Genomic DNA, 14,109 nt, shown 5'->3' with positions numbered 1-14,109 from the left:
CGGTCAGTGGAAAGAATGTCAGCAAAGTGCAGGGCCAACCCTGCCGGGATTTTCCTTCCCCAAATTCCCCCTCCTCGGAGAGGCTGTGCTGTGGCACATTCCCTGTGCCCACTATCAGCACCCTTGCTCACTTGGGGTGGATTTCTGGCCTTTTTGGAACCTGCCATGATGCTCTTCTCTCCTTGTTGTGATTTCTTTGGGGCCAGGAGCTTTCCAACACCTCCTCACTCCGATTCCTGCTCTCTTGGGGTTCCAGCCCTGGGGATTTGCTGTCCCCATGGTGTTAACATCTACGAAAGTCTTCGCTAAGGAAAGCAGGACCTGCAGCCTTGATGTTCATCCTCAGCACAGCCCCTGTGCTCCCCACAGCCAGTCAAACTCAAAAATATTCAAGAAGGAAAGAAATCAGAGCATCAGCTTGGCTCTTGCCTAAGGAAAAAGCACTGAAAGGGTTGGGAAGAGGCAGGATTCATCCCTCAGATGTGCAGAGGTGCCCATGGCAGGAGTGAAGGCTTTGGGAGTGAGCCTGAGGGCTTCACATCAGCTCCACACCACCACATCAAGCAGCTCGAGTCACTCATGGGCACTTTTAGCAGTGGCGCTTGGTGGACATGACCCCAATGAGCCCCTTGAGCTGCAGCCGCATCCCTGGGTGAGAGGTGTCAGGAGCACCCTGGCTCACTGTATGAATGGGCTTTTTGGAATTGCAGGAGCATGTTTGGAGGGTGAGAGACACAGTGGTGACATAACGGCCTCCACGGGCACGTGGCTGACCCGCACAGGGGAGAGGTCAAGCATTTGGCAGGTCATAAACAGGGGCAGCACCCGTGGGGCAGAGCCGGCCGTGTGTCCCCAGCCAGAGAAGTGGCACAAGCCAGCCCCGACAGGCCACCAAGGGCACCGTGTCCCCTGTGTCCTGAGCAGGCAGGGGAGGCAGAAGGCAGCTCACGGACATGGGGAAGAAAGGGCACTCAGTGGCAGCGTGGGGTGGGCACTGGGAAGAGGCACCCTACTGGGATGGCAGCCCCAGCACCTGCACTCGCTCCAGCTCTATTTGGGGGTCCCATCCAGTGATGTGGGAGCAGGGATAACGCTGTGCTCACCCAACTGCAGCTCTGCAGCTCCTTCAGCCCCTCCATGCCGTGGATGAGCCTAACCCTGAACACGGCAGAGAGACACGCCGGGGTCTGTGGGCTCATCCCGGTGGATATCAAATCAAGGATGATTAAGCCCATTGGGCAAGTAGCCATCATCAGGGAACCCCGTGTCCGGGCTACGGAGAGGCTCCCGTCATGGCCCACCCCACCCCACAAAGGCACCTGCTGGGGGATGGGCGAGCGTGGCGGCTTTTCCCGGTCCCCTGGGTGCCCACGGCGGCCGAGGCTGTGCCCCGCGTAATTCGGAGCCGAGGGGGGATTAGGGCTCTGCTGCCGGCTGTCAGGTTATCCCGTGATGGATGGTGGCGGCTGGGAGGCAACACAAAGCGACGCTGTGTGAGCCCCGGGCAGAACGTGCTGCGATCCGTCACAGGGTGACCTTCGGGGGCCTCGCGGGGACGGCTCACCCCGACACAGCTGGCGGGGAGGGCAGCCACGAGCCCAGAGCTAAAAATACCCCTCCATTGAGAAAATCCCAGCGAGGAGGGTCTGTCCCTGCTCCTCCGGGGCAGCTTCCCAAGCCGGTGGCCAGGTCCAGGGAGCGGGGTCACGGAGAGACACGCAGGGGCTGCCTCGGCTGATTTTCCCACCACGTCTGATGGTCTGGATTTGCTGAGTTTTGGGGATGGATACACGTGAGCGTGTTGCAGCCTGGGGAGTGTCCCTCCCAGTGCACAGAGCCTTAACCCGTGCATGTCCCTGCTCCCTGCTCGGAGCTGCACGCACAGGTTGCACATCCCTGCCCGGGGCATGGAGCTGTGCTGCGCCCACGCTGGACAGGCGATGGTGGCCAGCCTGCTCCCACTGGGAAGGGCAGAAAAACCTGGGTTTAGGGGCTGGTGAACAGATTTAGGTACCCAAAGCAGCATCTACACCCCGGGGTGCCAGGAGCTTCCCACTGATGGGGAGAAGGTGGGGAAAGCCAGGGCCCAGCAGAGATCATCCCGCTGGGGTTTCAGCACAGGAAAGGCGTCTCACCAAAATGCCACTTCCAGTCGGACTCACCCTCCCACCCCCACCGGGCACCCCACAGTCCCACATCCCCTCTCACTTTCCAGGCTCACCGACGTCCCTTCCTGCCGCCGTGACAAGTCATAACATATTTGGGAGCAGCTGCAGGCTGCGGGGAGATGCCTGGCCCTGTCCCTGCTCTCGGCCAAGGAATGCGGAGCAGACCTCTCCTCCGACACCCGGGATTTCCGACGTGCCTGCTCGCCGGAGATTTGGGACGGCGACAGCTGCTCGGCCGGGATGGGGCTCAGCAGAGCCTCCCCGTTCAGCCCCAGGCCGAGGCTTTGCATATCCATGTCTTGTCCTGCTGAGGGTTCGGGGTTAGTTTGGGGTGCAGCCCGCGGGGAGTGACGGGGGATGATGTCCTGCTGTCTGTGCCGGCAGGGATGGGAGCAGCAGCGACAGCACCAGCAGACAACCCCTCTCTCACCCATAAATGCCAACTCATCCAGTTTGGGTTCCCTGGTGAGCTGGGAGGGAGGTGGGACAGGGCTGCTCCTGCAGCTCTTGTGTCCCCATGGGCCTCGGCACCTTCGGTGCCCCCTCACTCCCATCCAGGTGCCCCAGTTTCCCCATCAGAAAATCAGGGATCATGATGGAGGTCTAAAATCTGTCTGGAGAACAGTTTTATTTTTGTTATTAACTGTCATTGCAGGTTTGACCCGGGAGGGAGGTGAGGGATCAACAGAGAGGTGCGGGTGGCTGAACAGCCCTCAGACCAATTGGACCCCAGTTTGGGGACAATACTGGGCGCCTGAACATACCAACCCACTGGGCCCCACCTGGGAATTCTCGTGGGTGCCCTGCTGCAATCACCCTGTGTGCTCTGACCCACCAGGATCCCTGTTTGGGGACCAAACTGGGTACCCTGACCCACGAGTCTGCTGGCTCCCAGCCCAGGGACACACTGTGTACCCCGACCTCCCTCCTTGCCCAACTGATGAGGGGATGCTTTGCCCCACTGCAGCACTAAACCCCCTGTGTTTCTGCCCCTCCATGGCCTCCCTTGCTCCATAACCCCATGGCCTGGATGTGACCCTTCCCCTTCCACTCCCTAGCCCCAAATTACAGCTGGAGGAGGGATTCACCCAGCAGGACCCCCACTAATGAACCCCACAGTGGGGTTTCCTGTCTGGACCCCCCTCACCCCCCCATGCCAGGGGCATCCCCAGCTGCTCCATCCCCTGCGTGGTGGCTCTGGCCGGGCTGTCCCCACGTGTCACCCAGGGAGCGGGGGGGACTCGGGTTGTCAACAAGGGGTTGTTTTCCCCGGGGTGGGACAGTGTGGTGGGAGCGAGCTGTAGGACAGGTGGGTGTTTGGAGGAAGACCCGTGAATGTGAGGGATTCAGTAGTGACATGTGGCTGCTGTTTGACCCCGAGAGGGGACAGCTGTCCAGGCAGGAGAGGGCATGATGCCCAGAGATGGGACCTGGGGACAGCAGTGTCCCTCAGCAGGGCCAGCAGAGTCCCTCGGCAGGGACAGCCCTGACACGGGATGCCAGGAACCAGCAGGGAGGGCTGGGAGGGACCTGGCTTGCTGCCAGCCAGGTGTCCTGGGTGGGTGACCATCAGCTTGTCCCCATGGTGGACATGTTCCACTCCCTCCATGGCCTGACTGGGGCTGATGCTGCAGGACCAGGGTCTGGTGAATAGAAGAAAAAGGAGCTTGTGATGTTCGTGTCGAGCTTTCAGGACATGAACCGGTGACTCCCGTATTTTCCTGCTCCCACCCCAAGTGACAGCGAATTTTGGCACACGGAGTTGTGACATCCACCCTCCTCTCCCCCCATGGAGGGCACCCCGTGTTAACTCAGAGAGACAGGGAGGGAGGGTTGTGACGATTTTGTGGCTTCAGCGTGGGATTCCCGGGGGAACAAGGGACAGCGGACTCCCCCCCTGGACATGCCAGCAGTGATGCCGGACGCGCCGGTCCCCAGGGAGGGGCCCCCAGCCCTTCCGGAGAGGCCCCACCCTGCAAATTCCCCTGGCAGGGGCAGAGCCTTTCGGTGCCTTCCCTCCACCCCGGTTCCCCCCTGTCCGGGGGGCCGAGCCTCAGCAAACCCCGACCTCCACTCACATTCCCAGCTGTCGCCGCTGTGGCACTGCTCCAGGGGCTGGAGGAGAATCCCGGCCCGGGGCCGGGCAGAGCTGCACCCCATGGGGGTCCCCGGGCCAGCCCCGCCCGGGGATGTCCTGCTGCCAAAGAGCCGATGGAGCTGGAGCACAGGCAGGGGAGAGGAGAGCCAGGAGGATGAGGAGGGGCTGGGAAGGGTGAGAAGGCCTCGGGGGTTTTGGTGTAGGGAATGGAAAGAGGATAGGTGTTTCTGGGGTGCTCCCGTGCCGCATTTCAGGGGGTCAAGCTCCTCCCAGCCCACCTCAGCCACTGAGGAAATGCAACCCCTGGCTGCCTGAGAGGAAAAATGCCTTGAAAGGCAAATTTGTGGAACCATGAGTTTGTGACCAAGGATAAACCCTCCATTCCCTGGTCAGGTCGCCCGAGGGTCCCATGGGACCAGGGAGGGTCAAGGTCTCCGGCTCCGAGCAGGAGGAAGGGCAGAGGGAGGCAGGAGGGATGCGGGAGGGATAGAGGAGGGATGGCAGGAGGGATGCAGGAGGGATGCAGGAGGGATGGCAGGAGGGATGGCAGGAGGGATGGCAGGAGGGATGGCAGGAGGGATGGCAGGAGGGATGCAGGAGGGATGGCAGGAGGGATGGCAGGAGGGATGGCGGGAGGGATGCAGGAGGGATGGCGGGAGGGATGGCAGGAGGGATGGCGGGAGGGATGCAGGAGGGATGGCGGGAGGGATGGCAGAAGGGATGCAGGAGGGATGCAGGAGGGATGGCAGGAGGGATAGAGGAGGGATGCAGGAGGGATGGCGGGAGGGATGCAGGAGGGATGGCAGGAGGGATGCAGGAGGGATGGCGGGAGGGATGGCAGGAGGGATGGCGGGAGGGATGGCAGAAGGGATGCAGGAGGGATGCAGGAGGGACGGCGGGAGGGATGGCGGGAGGGATGCAGGAGGGATGGCAGGAGGGATGCAGGAGGGATGGCAGGAGGGATGGCAGGAGGGATGCAGGAGGGATGGCGGGAGGGATGGCAGGAGGGATGGCGGGAGGGATGGCAGAAGGGATGCAGGAGGGATGCAGGAGGGATGGCAGGAGGGATGCAGGAGGGATGGCAGGAGGGATGCAGGAGGGATGGCAGGAGGGATGCAGGAGGGATGCAGGAGGGATGCAGGAGGGATGCAGGAGGGATGGCAGGAGGGATGCAGGAGGGATGGCAGGAGGGATGGCAGGAGGGATGCAGGAGGGATGGCGGGAGGGATGCAGGAGGGATGCAGGAGGGATGGCAGGAGGGATGGCAGGAGGGATGGCGGGAGGGATGCAGGAGGGATGAAGGAGGGATGCAGGAGGGATGGCAGGAGGGATGGCGGGAGGGATGCAGGAGGGATGCAGGAGGGATGGCGGGAGGGATGCAGGAGGGATGCAGGAGGGATGGCAGGAGGGATGGCAGGAGGGATGTGGGAGGGATGCAGGAGGGATGGCAGGAGGGATGGCAGGAGGGATGGCAGGAGGGATGGCAGGAGGGATGCAGGAGGATGGCGGGAGGGATGCAGGAGGGATGGCAGGAGGGATGGCAGGAGGGATGGCAGGAGGGATGGCAGGAGGGATGGCAGGAGGGATGCAGGAGGGATGGCGGGAGGGATGGCAGGAGGGATGCAGGAGGGATGGCGGGAGGGATGCAGGAGGGATGGCAGGAGGGATGCGGGAGGGATGGCAGGAGGGATGGCGGGAGGGATGCAGGAGGGATGGCAGGAGGGATGGCGGGAGGGATGCAGGAGGGATGGCAGGAGGGATGCAGGAGGGATGGCAGGAGGGATGGCAGGAGGGATGGCAGGAGGGATGGCAGGAGGGATAGCAGGAGGGATGGCAGGAGGGATGCAGGAGGGATGGCAGGAGGGATGGCAGGAGGGATGTGGGAGGGATGCAGGAGGGATGGCAGGAGGGATGGCAGGAGGGATGGCAGGAGGGATGGCAGGAGGGATGCAGGAGGATGGCGGGAGGGATGCAGGAGGGATGGCAGGAGGGATGGCAGGAGGGATGGCAGGAGGGATGGCAGGAGGGATGGCAGGAGGGATGCAGGAGGGATGGCGGGAGGGATGGCAGGAGGGATGCAGGAGGGATGGCGGGAGGGATGCAGGAGGGATGGCAGGAGGGATGGCGGGAGGGATGCAGGAGGGATGGCAGGAGGGATGCAGGAGGGATGGCAGGAGGGATGGCAGGAGGGATGGCAGGAGGGATGGCAGGAGGGATAGCAGGAGGGATGGCAGGAGGGATGCAGGAGGGATGGCAGGAGGGATGGCAGGAGGGATGGCAGGAGGGATGCAGGAGGGATGGCGGGAGGGATGGCAGGAGGGATGGCAGGAGGGATGGCAGGAGGGATGGCAGGAGGGATGGCAGGAGGGATGCAGGAGGGATGGCAGGAGGGATGGCGGGAGGGATGGCAGGAGGGATGGCAGGAGGGATGGCGGGAGGGATGCAGGAGGGATGGCAGGAGGGATGGCAGGAGGGATGCAGGAGGGATGGCGGGAGGGATGCAGGAGGGATGGCAGGAGGGATGCAGGAGAGATGGCAGGAGGGATGGCAGGAGGGATGCAGGAGGGATGGCGGGAGGGATGGCAGGAGGGATGGCAGGAGGGATGCAGGAGGGATGGCAGGAGGGATGGCGGGAGGGATGGCAGGAGGGATGCAGGAGGGATGGCGGGAGGGATGCAGGAGGGATGCAGGAGGGATGGCAGGAGGGATGGCGGGAGGGATGCAGGAGGGATGGCAGGAGGGATGGCGGGAGGGATGCAGGAGGGATGGCAGGAGGGATGGCGGGAGGGATGCAGGAGGGATGGCAGGAGGGATGCAGGAGGGATGGCAGGAGGGATGGCAGGAGGGATGGCAGGAGGGATGGCAGGAGGGATGGCAGGAGGGATGGCAGGAGGGACGGCAGGAGGGATGCGGGAGGGATGGCAGGAGGGATGGCGGGAGGGATGCAGGAGGGATGGCAGGAGGGATGGCGGGAGGGATGCAGGAGGGATGGCAGGAGGGATGCAGGAGGGATGGCAGGAGGGATGGCAGGAGGGATGGCAGGAGGGATGGCAGGAGGGATGGCGGGAGGGATGCAGGAGGGATGGCAGGAGGGATGGCGGGAGGGATGGCAGGAGGGATGCAGGAGGGATGCAGGAGGGATGGCAGGAGGGATGCAGGAGGGATGCAGGAGGGATGCAGGAGGGATGGCAGGAGGGATAGAGGAGGGATGCAGGAGGGATGGCAGGAGGGATGCAGGAGGGATGCAGGAGGGATGCAGGAGGGATAGAGGAGGGATGCAGGAGGGATGGCAGGAGGGATGCAGGAGGGATGCAGGAGAGATGGCAGGAGGGATGCAGGAGGGATGGCGGGAGGGATGCAGGAGAGATGGCAGGAGGGATGCAGGAGAGATGGCAGGAGGGATGCAGGAGGGATGGCGGGAGGGATGCAGGAGGGATAGAGGAGGGATGCAGGAGGGATAGAGGAGGGATGCAGGAGGGATGCAGGAGGGATGGCAGGAGGGATGCAGGAGGGATGCAGGAGGGATGGCAGGAGGGATGGCAGGAGGGATGGCAGGAGGGATAGAGGAGGGATGCAGGAGGGATGCAGGAGGGATAGAGGAGGGATGCAGGAGGGATGCAGGAGGGATAGAGGAGGGATGCAGGAGCCATCAGCCACCGCAGCTGGACGGGAGAGGGCACCAGCAGCCCGGTTATCCACAGCCGAGTCCGGATTCAGGGACCGCGAGTCAGAGCCCGAAGGCAGCTCAGACCCCTTTGAATTCCCCTTTTTTAGGGGGAATCCGCCCTTCTCCCCGCAGGATCCAGGGTGGGGCCCCAGCCCTTTGCCTGGGGGCTGAGAGTGGGGATCAGGATCTGGAAACCTGTTTCAGTGGGGATCAGGATCTGGAAACCCATTTCGTTTGTGTCCAGCTTCAGCTCTCCAGCAGGGATGATCCCAGCTGTTTGTTTCTGACCCCCATATGGGAGAAAATCTCGAGGTTTGTTTTTTCCCCGGCGTAATGACCCCAACAGGTGTTTTTCCTGCCCGATGGCCGAAAATAGCTCCCAGGGTTTGGCTTCCTGCGGTTCCTGCCCCAGTCCCAGTTCCCTCGTTCATCTTTTAGGCCAAAACATCCTAATCCGGGGAGGGGAGACTCCAGGGAACTGGGGAGATTTCCCGGAAACACTTTCCGTTGCGTTTTCCTGCTCATCTGGAGATGAAATTGTCCTGGAGAAGGAATTTTTGGCCTCAGCTGTAGCAGACACATTTGTCCCTAAATCTGTTTTGGGGAGCAGCCAGCTTTCATCCCATAGGGAGGGACAGGAATGTGATTTGAGATGTTCCCCTCTCTGTTTCTTCTGCAGCAGAAATATAAAATAATATTAATAATATTAATAATGACCCATCGGTTATTAATTAATAATTATTCAAAATAATATATAATATAACATTAATATAATATTATAATATATTAATTGTACAATATCATTTAATCTTATTATTATTATTTCTTCTATTTATTCTCTTTCTCCTCTGTCCCTCATGGGATTCTCTTTCCCAGTGTCCATGTCCCATCTGGTCCCTTTGGCCCCATGGATTTAATTGCTTTCGGGAAGTGCAATGGCTAGGGGAGGGGGGAACCCCTCAGCCACTGGAGTTCACGTTGGTCTCTGCCTTTTAAAGAGCATTTATTTAGGCACGTGAAACTGGGAGTCCCAGTTGCCCCAGGGGCTGGGCACGTCCCTTGTCCCCAGGAGGGGACCCTGGGCTTCTTTCCCAGATTCCCAGTTTCCAGTGCCTGGGTACCTTTTAATCCCAGGGGATCCCTAGAGGTGCAACATCCGAGCTCCTGCCCCCCTACAATATTTTGGGAAGGGTGAGCAGGTGTGAGTGTCGTGGGGACACACTGGGGAGGCTCCTTCCCTGCTCCATCCCCGCGTGTCCTGGGTGGAGGAGACGGACATGGATGGCAAACACTGCTCCAGCCAAGGCTTTTCGTGGAAAGGGCTGCTCCGGGGTGAGGAGAGGAAATTTGGGGCTACTGCCTTCACAGCCCCTGTCGGGGTCTCTGCCCTTCAGCCCTGTGCTTTTCCCAGCATTTCCCAGCAAGCCTGCATTCCCCATCGGCCCACCCCCACCCCCGCTCCCCCAGAGCTCGGAGACAATCTGGGGGGTGTCAGCCCCCCAAAACTGCAGCCGCCCAGCCGACACCCCCTGGCCTGTGCAGCACTGAGGGACCCCCCTTTTCCCTCCTCTCCAACCCCTGGAGCCGTGCGGCGCCGCTGTGGCAGCAGGTCCGGGGCATCACCGAGTCACACCCCGGGCACAGATTCCTCCGGAGCTCCGCGGTGGGAGGCTGGATGACCCCACGCCAGGCCCTGCCCCCCAGATCCCCCAATCCATGGGAGGGGGGGTGCAAAGGAAGCAGGACCCTCCGCGTCCAACGAAGCTGATGCGCCCCGAGCTCGTGGCGGGGACTTCTGGCCCCGCGTCCCCGAGGAAGGCGCCCAGCTGTGGGAACGTCTCCCCGATCGTCCCGGGGCTGCTGTGAGCCCTGCGGAATGTCGCATGTCCCTCTGCAGCGTCACCGTCCTGGACAAGCCATTCCCCGGGGATCGGCCGGGACGCTGCTTTCGCCGGCGCTCGGACGGTTCCAGCGGTGTTTGTGCGGCTCTAGGGCCGCGGGGGAAACGATTCCAGCTGGAAGAGGAGACGTGGAACAGGGCAGGAGGCGGATCCCCTCTGCTGATAAGGAATTTTCCATGTCTTCCATAGGAATCTGCAGGTTTAGGCATGTGGGAAGGGTTTGAACAGCTTTTCCTACAACAGAGAACCTGCCCAATGAATTGCTGTCCTGAATTAATTTCTGGATATAAAAGAATTCGCCTTAAATTGGTTGGAAGGCAATAATGAGGGCAGCAGCCAAGTGCGGGGCTCAGAGGCTGCAGGAGCTGGGTGGAAGAAGAGCTTTTGGAGGGTGGTGAGGTGGTTACAGTCTGTGAGAGTCTGAGTGGGGGGAAAAGCTCTGTTACCGAAAGCGAGAGCTGTAAATGACAGCTGGAAGCTAAAAGCAGGGAATTTAAATATAGAAATATGGGACATAACACTAAAGTGAGAGATACGGGCTTGGGGAGCAGCAGTCATGGTTTCCTGGTTTCCTTTTTGCCACCTCTCCATCCTCACCCAGAGGCACCGATCCAGCCCAGCCCAGTCCTCCTCGGACATTTCCCTCTGTTGCTGTCACTCCTTCATCCCGGTTTTCTCCTTCACCCCAAATCCTCGTTTTCCACTGCCCCTATAGTGTCCCCAGGTGTTCCCAGGCCATCACAGCGCCAGGGCTGGGGCTGGCCCTGTGCTCTTCCAGCCACAACATCCACTCAGCTCTTCATCCCCTCCCCAGTATTTCCCCAAAGATCAATTAGAAATTTACTTTAGCATCTCTGAGATCCATCAAGAGAAGCAGCTCCCCTCATTCATCCCTCGTAGCAAACCTGAACTCACATTTTTCCTTTTACATTTTCCTCTCACACAGCCATTTTTTCCCCCTTTCCTGAGCAGTCACTGTTTCACGCCAGTCTTTGCCCCAGAAGGATCTGTCATCCCTGCCGGGTGTTCCAGAGCCCTCACAGCGCCGGGCTCCCTCCTCCCTCCCCACGGCACAGCGGGGCTGGAGGAGCAGGCACCGTCCTGCCCTTCCACGGGCCACTGCAGCTGAAACCGGAGGCCAAACAGCGCTGGGTTTGTTCAAGGGGTGGCCCTGGATGGGGGACAAAGGGTTTGAACCATCCTCTAAACTGCTTGGCGGGGTTGGAAAGGTTTAACCCCCTCCTGCTCCACAGAGCCGGCTGGAAGCGGCGGCAGGAATAGCTCCTGGCCCTCAGCCCGGCTCGATAACACTCCCGGGGCTCCCTGGGGAATAAAATAATCCCGGTGTGGCGAGGAGGAGGCAGCGGCGCGGAGGCAAAGGGCCCGGATTGGGATGTGGGGCGGACCTCGGGACAGACCTCTGCCCTACCCCGCTGCCCTGCCAGGGACGGCGCTGCCAGAGCTCCCGCGGCTCGGCAGAGTTTTCTCTTCCACCCAGTGGTGTCTCAGCAGCTCCTCCCTGACAGGGAAGCACAAAAACCTGGCAATATCCTGCTGTGCCAAGGCACCCGGCACAGTGACCCAGCTGCCTGTGGGCAGCATCTGGCTGGCATCTGGCAGGGATCCGAGTGGGGCCTGACCCATTTGGCTACTGTGGGAATCTGTAGCATCGTGGATGTGGCATCTACCCAGGCTACCCAGGGAGCCGGGGCACATCCTTGTGCCTGCACAGGGCTGAGGGATCACAGGCACCTCCCGTGACTCAGTTTCTCCCTCGGCGCACGGGCAGCGCTGCCAGCCCCCTTCCCAACCTGCTCTGAGTAACAGCAGTGGGATGTGCTCAGGGGGAACAGGCAGTCCACAGGGAAACAGCCTTTCCTTCATCCACTCTCTGGGATTTGCTGGTTTAAATTATCTCCTGAGATGTTTTCTGCGCTGTGTCATTGCTGCTGGGCATCTGCTGCCAAGCCCAGCTGGGGATGCACCACCCTACAGAAGTCTGGTGCTCCTTGATCCCCAGACGGCTTCCCAGGGCCGTGTATCCCATTAAATGGAAGAGAAACTGAGCACAAGTCACAGAGCAACCGTGTCCTGAGCGAGGTCCGTCCCCAGGGCTCTGTGTCACTGGCACACACAGAGCAGTGGCCCCACCACTATGGGGTGAGCATCATTCCCAGACATCTCAGCACAGCAGAGGCCTCCTTGGAAAAGCTCCGGGGTTTCCCTTTGTTTGCTGCTTCTTTCTTTGCCTTGCGCCATCCTCTGTGGACCCACCAGACTGTGGCACTCAGGGGGTCACTCGTCCTAATTAATATCTCTCAGAGCCATCAGCCCTCCAAGCACACATCTCTGTGCTGCTGGCACCAGCCACGCTCCTAATTAACTTTCCTAATTAAGAGGCCCCTTTCCATGACCAGAAGTGCTGTGGGATGGTTGCCATGATGGAAGAGGTGGAGAAATCCTCCACTTCTCCTGCCCTGAGCACCCGGAATGGCACCATGGAGCTACTCTTTGTGCAGGTAAACTGAGGCAGGAGGGGGAAACTCACACCCCAGAGAAAAGCTGAAGAAGGATGGGCAGAAATGAACTCCCCACGCCCTGACTTGTCTCCCTGGAAAAGCATTTCTTGGCTGCTGCCGAGCCCTGAGGTTCAGTCAGGGTTTGGTCTCATCAGCCGGCCCAGACACGCCACAGCCTCGGGTGCATCCTGCTGGCATCGAGCCAGGCACCAACCGCCCCCTCCTGCCATGGCCACAGGCTGCTCCTGTCCCCAGCTCATGGGAGCTGGTGCAGGAAGCCACAGCATGTCCCCTGTTTGTCCCACTTCATCCCATCTCTCCCTGTGTGCCAAGGGTGGCACCAGGTATTCATCCACAGCAGCGTCATCCAACCCTTTGGGATCTTCACAACCCATTGCAGCTCTCAGGACATTTTCTCCTTACAAACCCCAGAAAGAGCCTGGAAGACCTGAATGACTTTCTCAGTGTTTGATGCTCACCAGAAACTTCCTTTTCACAGGTTTTTAAGGAATCCCTGACACTCTTCGGACACATCCCCAGCTTGGTGTCAGGAGAATGAACAGATGATCCCTGTCTACCAGGAATGGGCTCTGTGCAACCACCTGTATCAGTTTGGTCCTCCAGCCTCTGCAGACTTTGCCCGAGCCCTGGGACACTTTGCTTGGGCTGGTGAGAGAGCTTGGACCCCCTCTGGCAGGTTTGCAGCCAGCAGCTCCTTTTTGGCATAACATGGGGGGTTTTAGGGGTGCTGCTAAAATTGAGCATTCAGGGGCACAAATCCAGGGAGGGAGAACAAACTGCAAATCCACAAAGGAAAAGGAATGGTTTTAATCTCTGTTTGGGAGATTTGCATACAATTAGGCCAGGCCCTGCCTGCGTTTGCTTCCGCATTGCACTCCCGTGAGGAACCTGCCGGTTTTCCTGCCCTGCTCCCAGCCAGAGGTTGATTGCAAGGACACTCACCCTGGGAATGTGGTGGGCGAGGGGTTTTGGGGTCTCTGGGAATGCCCTTTCCACTCTCAATAGCCCATCCTGAGCACCCCCATCCCACGCCCTGCCTCTGGATTTAGGGGCTCAGCCACAGGGGGCATCACTTTTCCCTGCAGTGGAGGAGATGTGAGGAGATGCTGCGGGATGCGAACGCTCCATAAATAGCGCTGTGTTTACAGGAGCCCGCGAGCCTCGGTTTATTTTTCTCTCTGCAGAGCAAACTAAGCTCACCTCGCCCTGCTGCTGGCACAGCCCAGTGCCCAGAGGTGGCACAATGCCACAGTCCCCAGACAGCCCTCGGAGGCTGGGACCCCCAGCTCTCTGCTGGCCACTTGCCCAAGGGGGAGAGCAGGGACCCCATGGGACATCAGCTGATGGAAAATCAGCCCTGGGTTGGGATGGTCCCACAGCTGATCCCACTCCTGCTGTGGGGTGTGCGGGCTCTGATGAGGAGAGGGATGAGGGGCAGCCCCAAGGGGCAGCCCCAAGGGCTGGGACATCTCTCACGAGGCAGAGCAGAGCAGGGGACAACTCCAGTCCCGAGTCTCAGCAGAGGAGGGAGAAAGGATGGGGAGCGGTGCAGATGCAGATTGGGAGAGTCCGCTTGCCCCACATCTGAGGTGCTGTTCCCTGCAGCGCTTGGATAAACCAGCCCCAGTCCTGGGAAGTGATTTATGTGAGTTTTGAGGTGCCTAGTCCACATCCGGAGGTCCCTGGAGGGACTGGCTGGTTCAACTCCGTCACTGAGATCGAGCTCCCAGACCCA

The sequence above is a fragment of the Corvus moneduloides genome, chromosome 24 (genome assembly GCF_009650955.1).
Source record: "Corvus moneduloides isolate bCorMon1 chromosome 24, bCorMon1.pri, whole genome shotgun sequence".
Classification (NCBI taxonomy): Eukaryota; Metazoa; Chordata; class Aves; order Passeriformes; family Corvidae; genus Corvus; species Corvus moneduloides.
Note: the sequence above shows the minus strand (reverse complement) of the source record.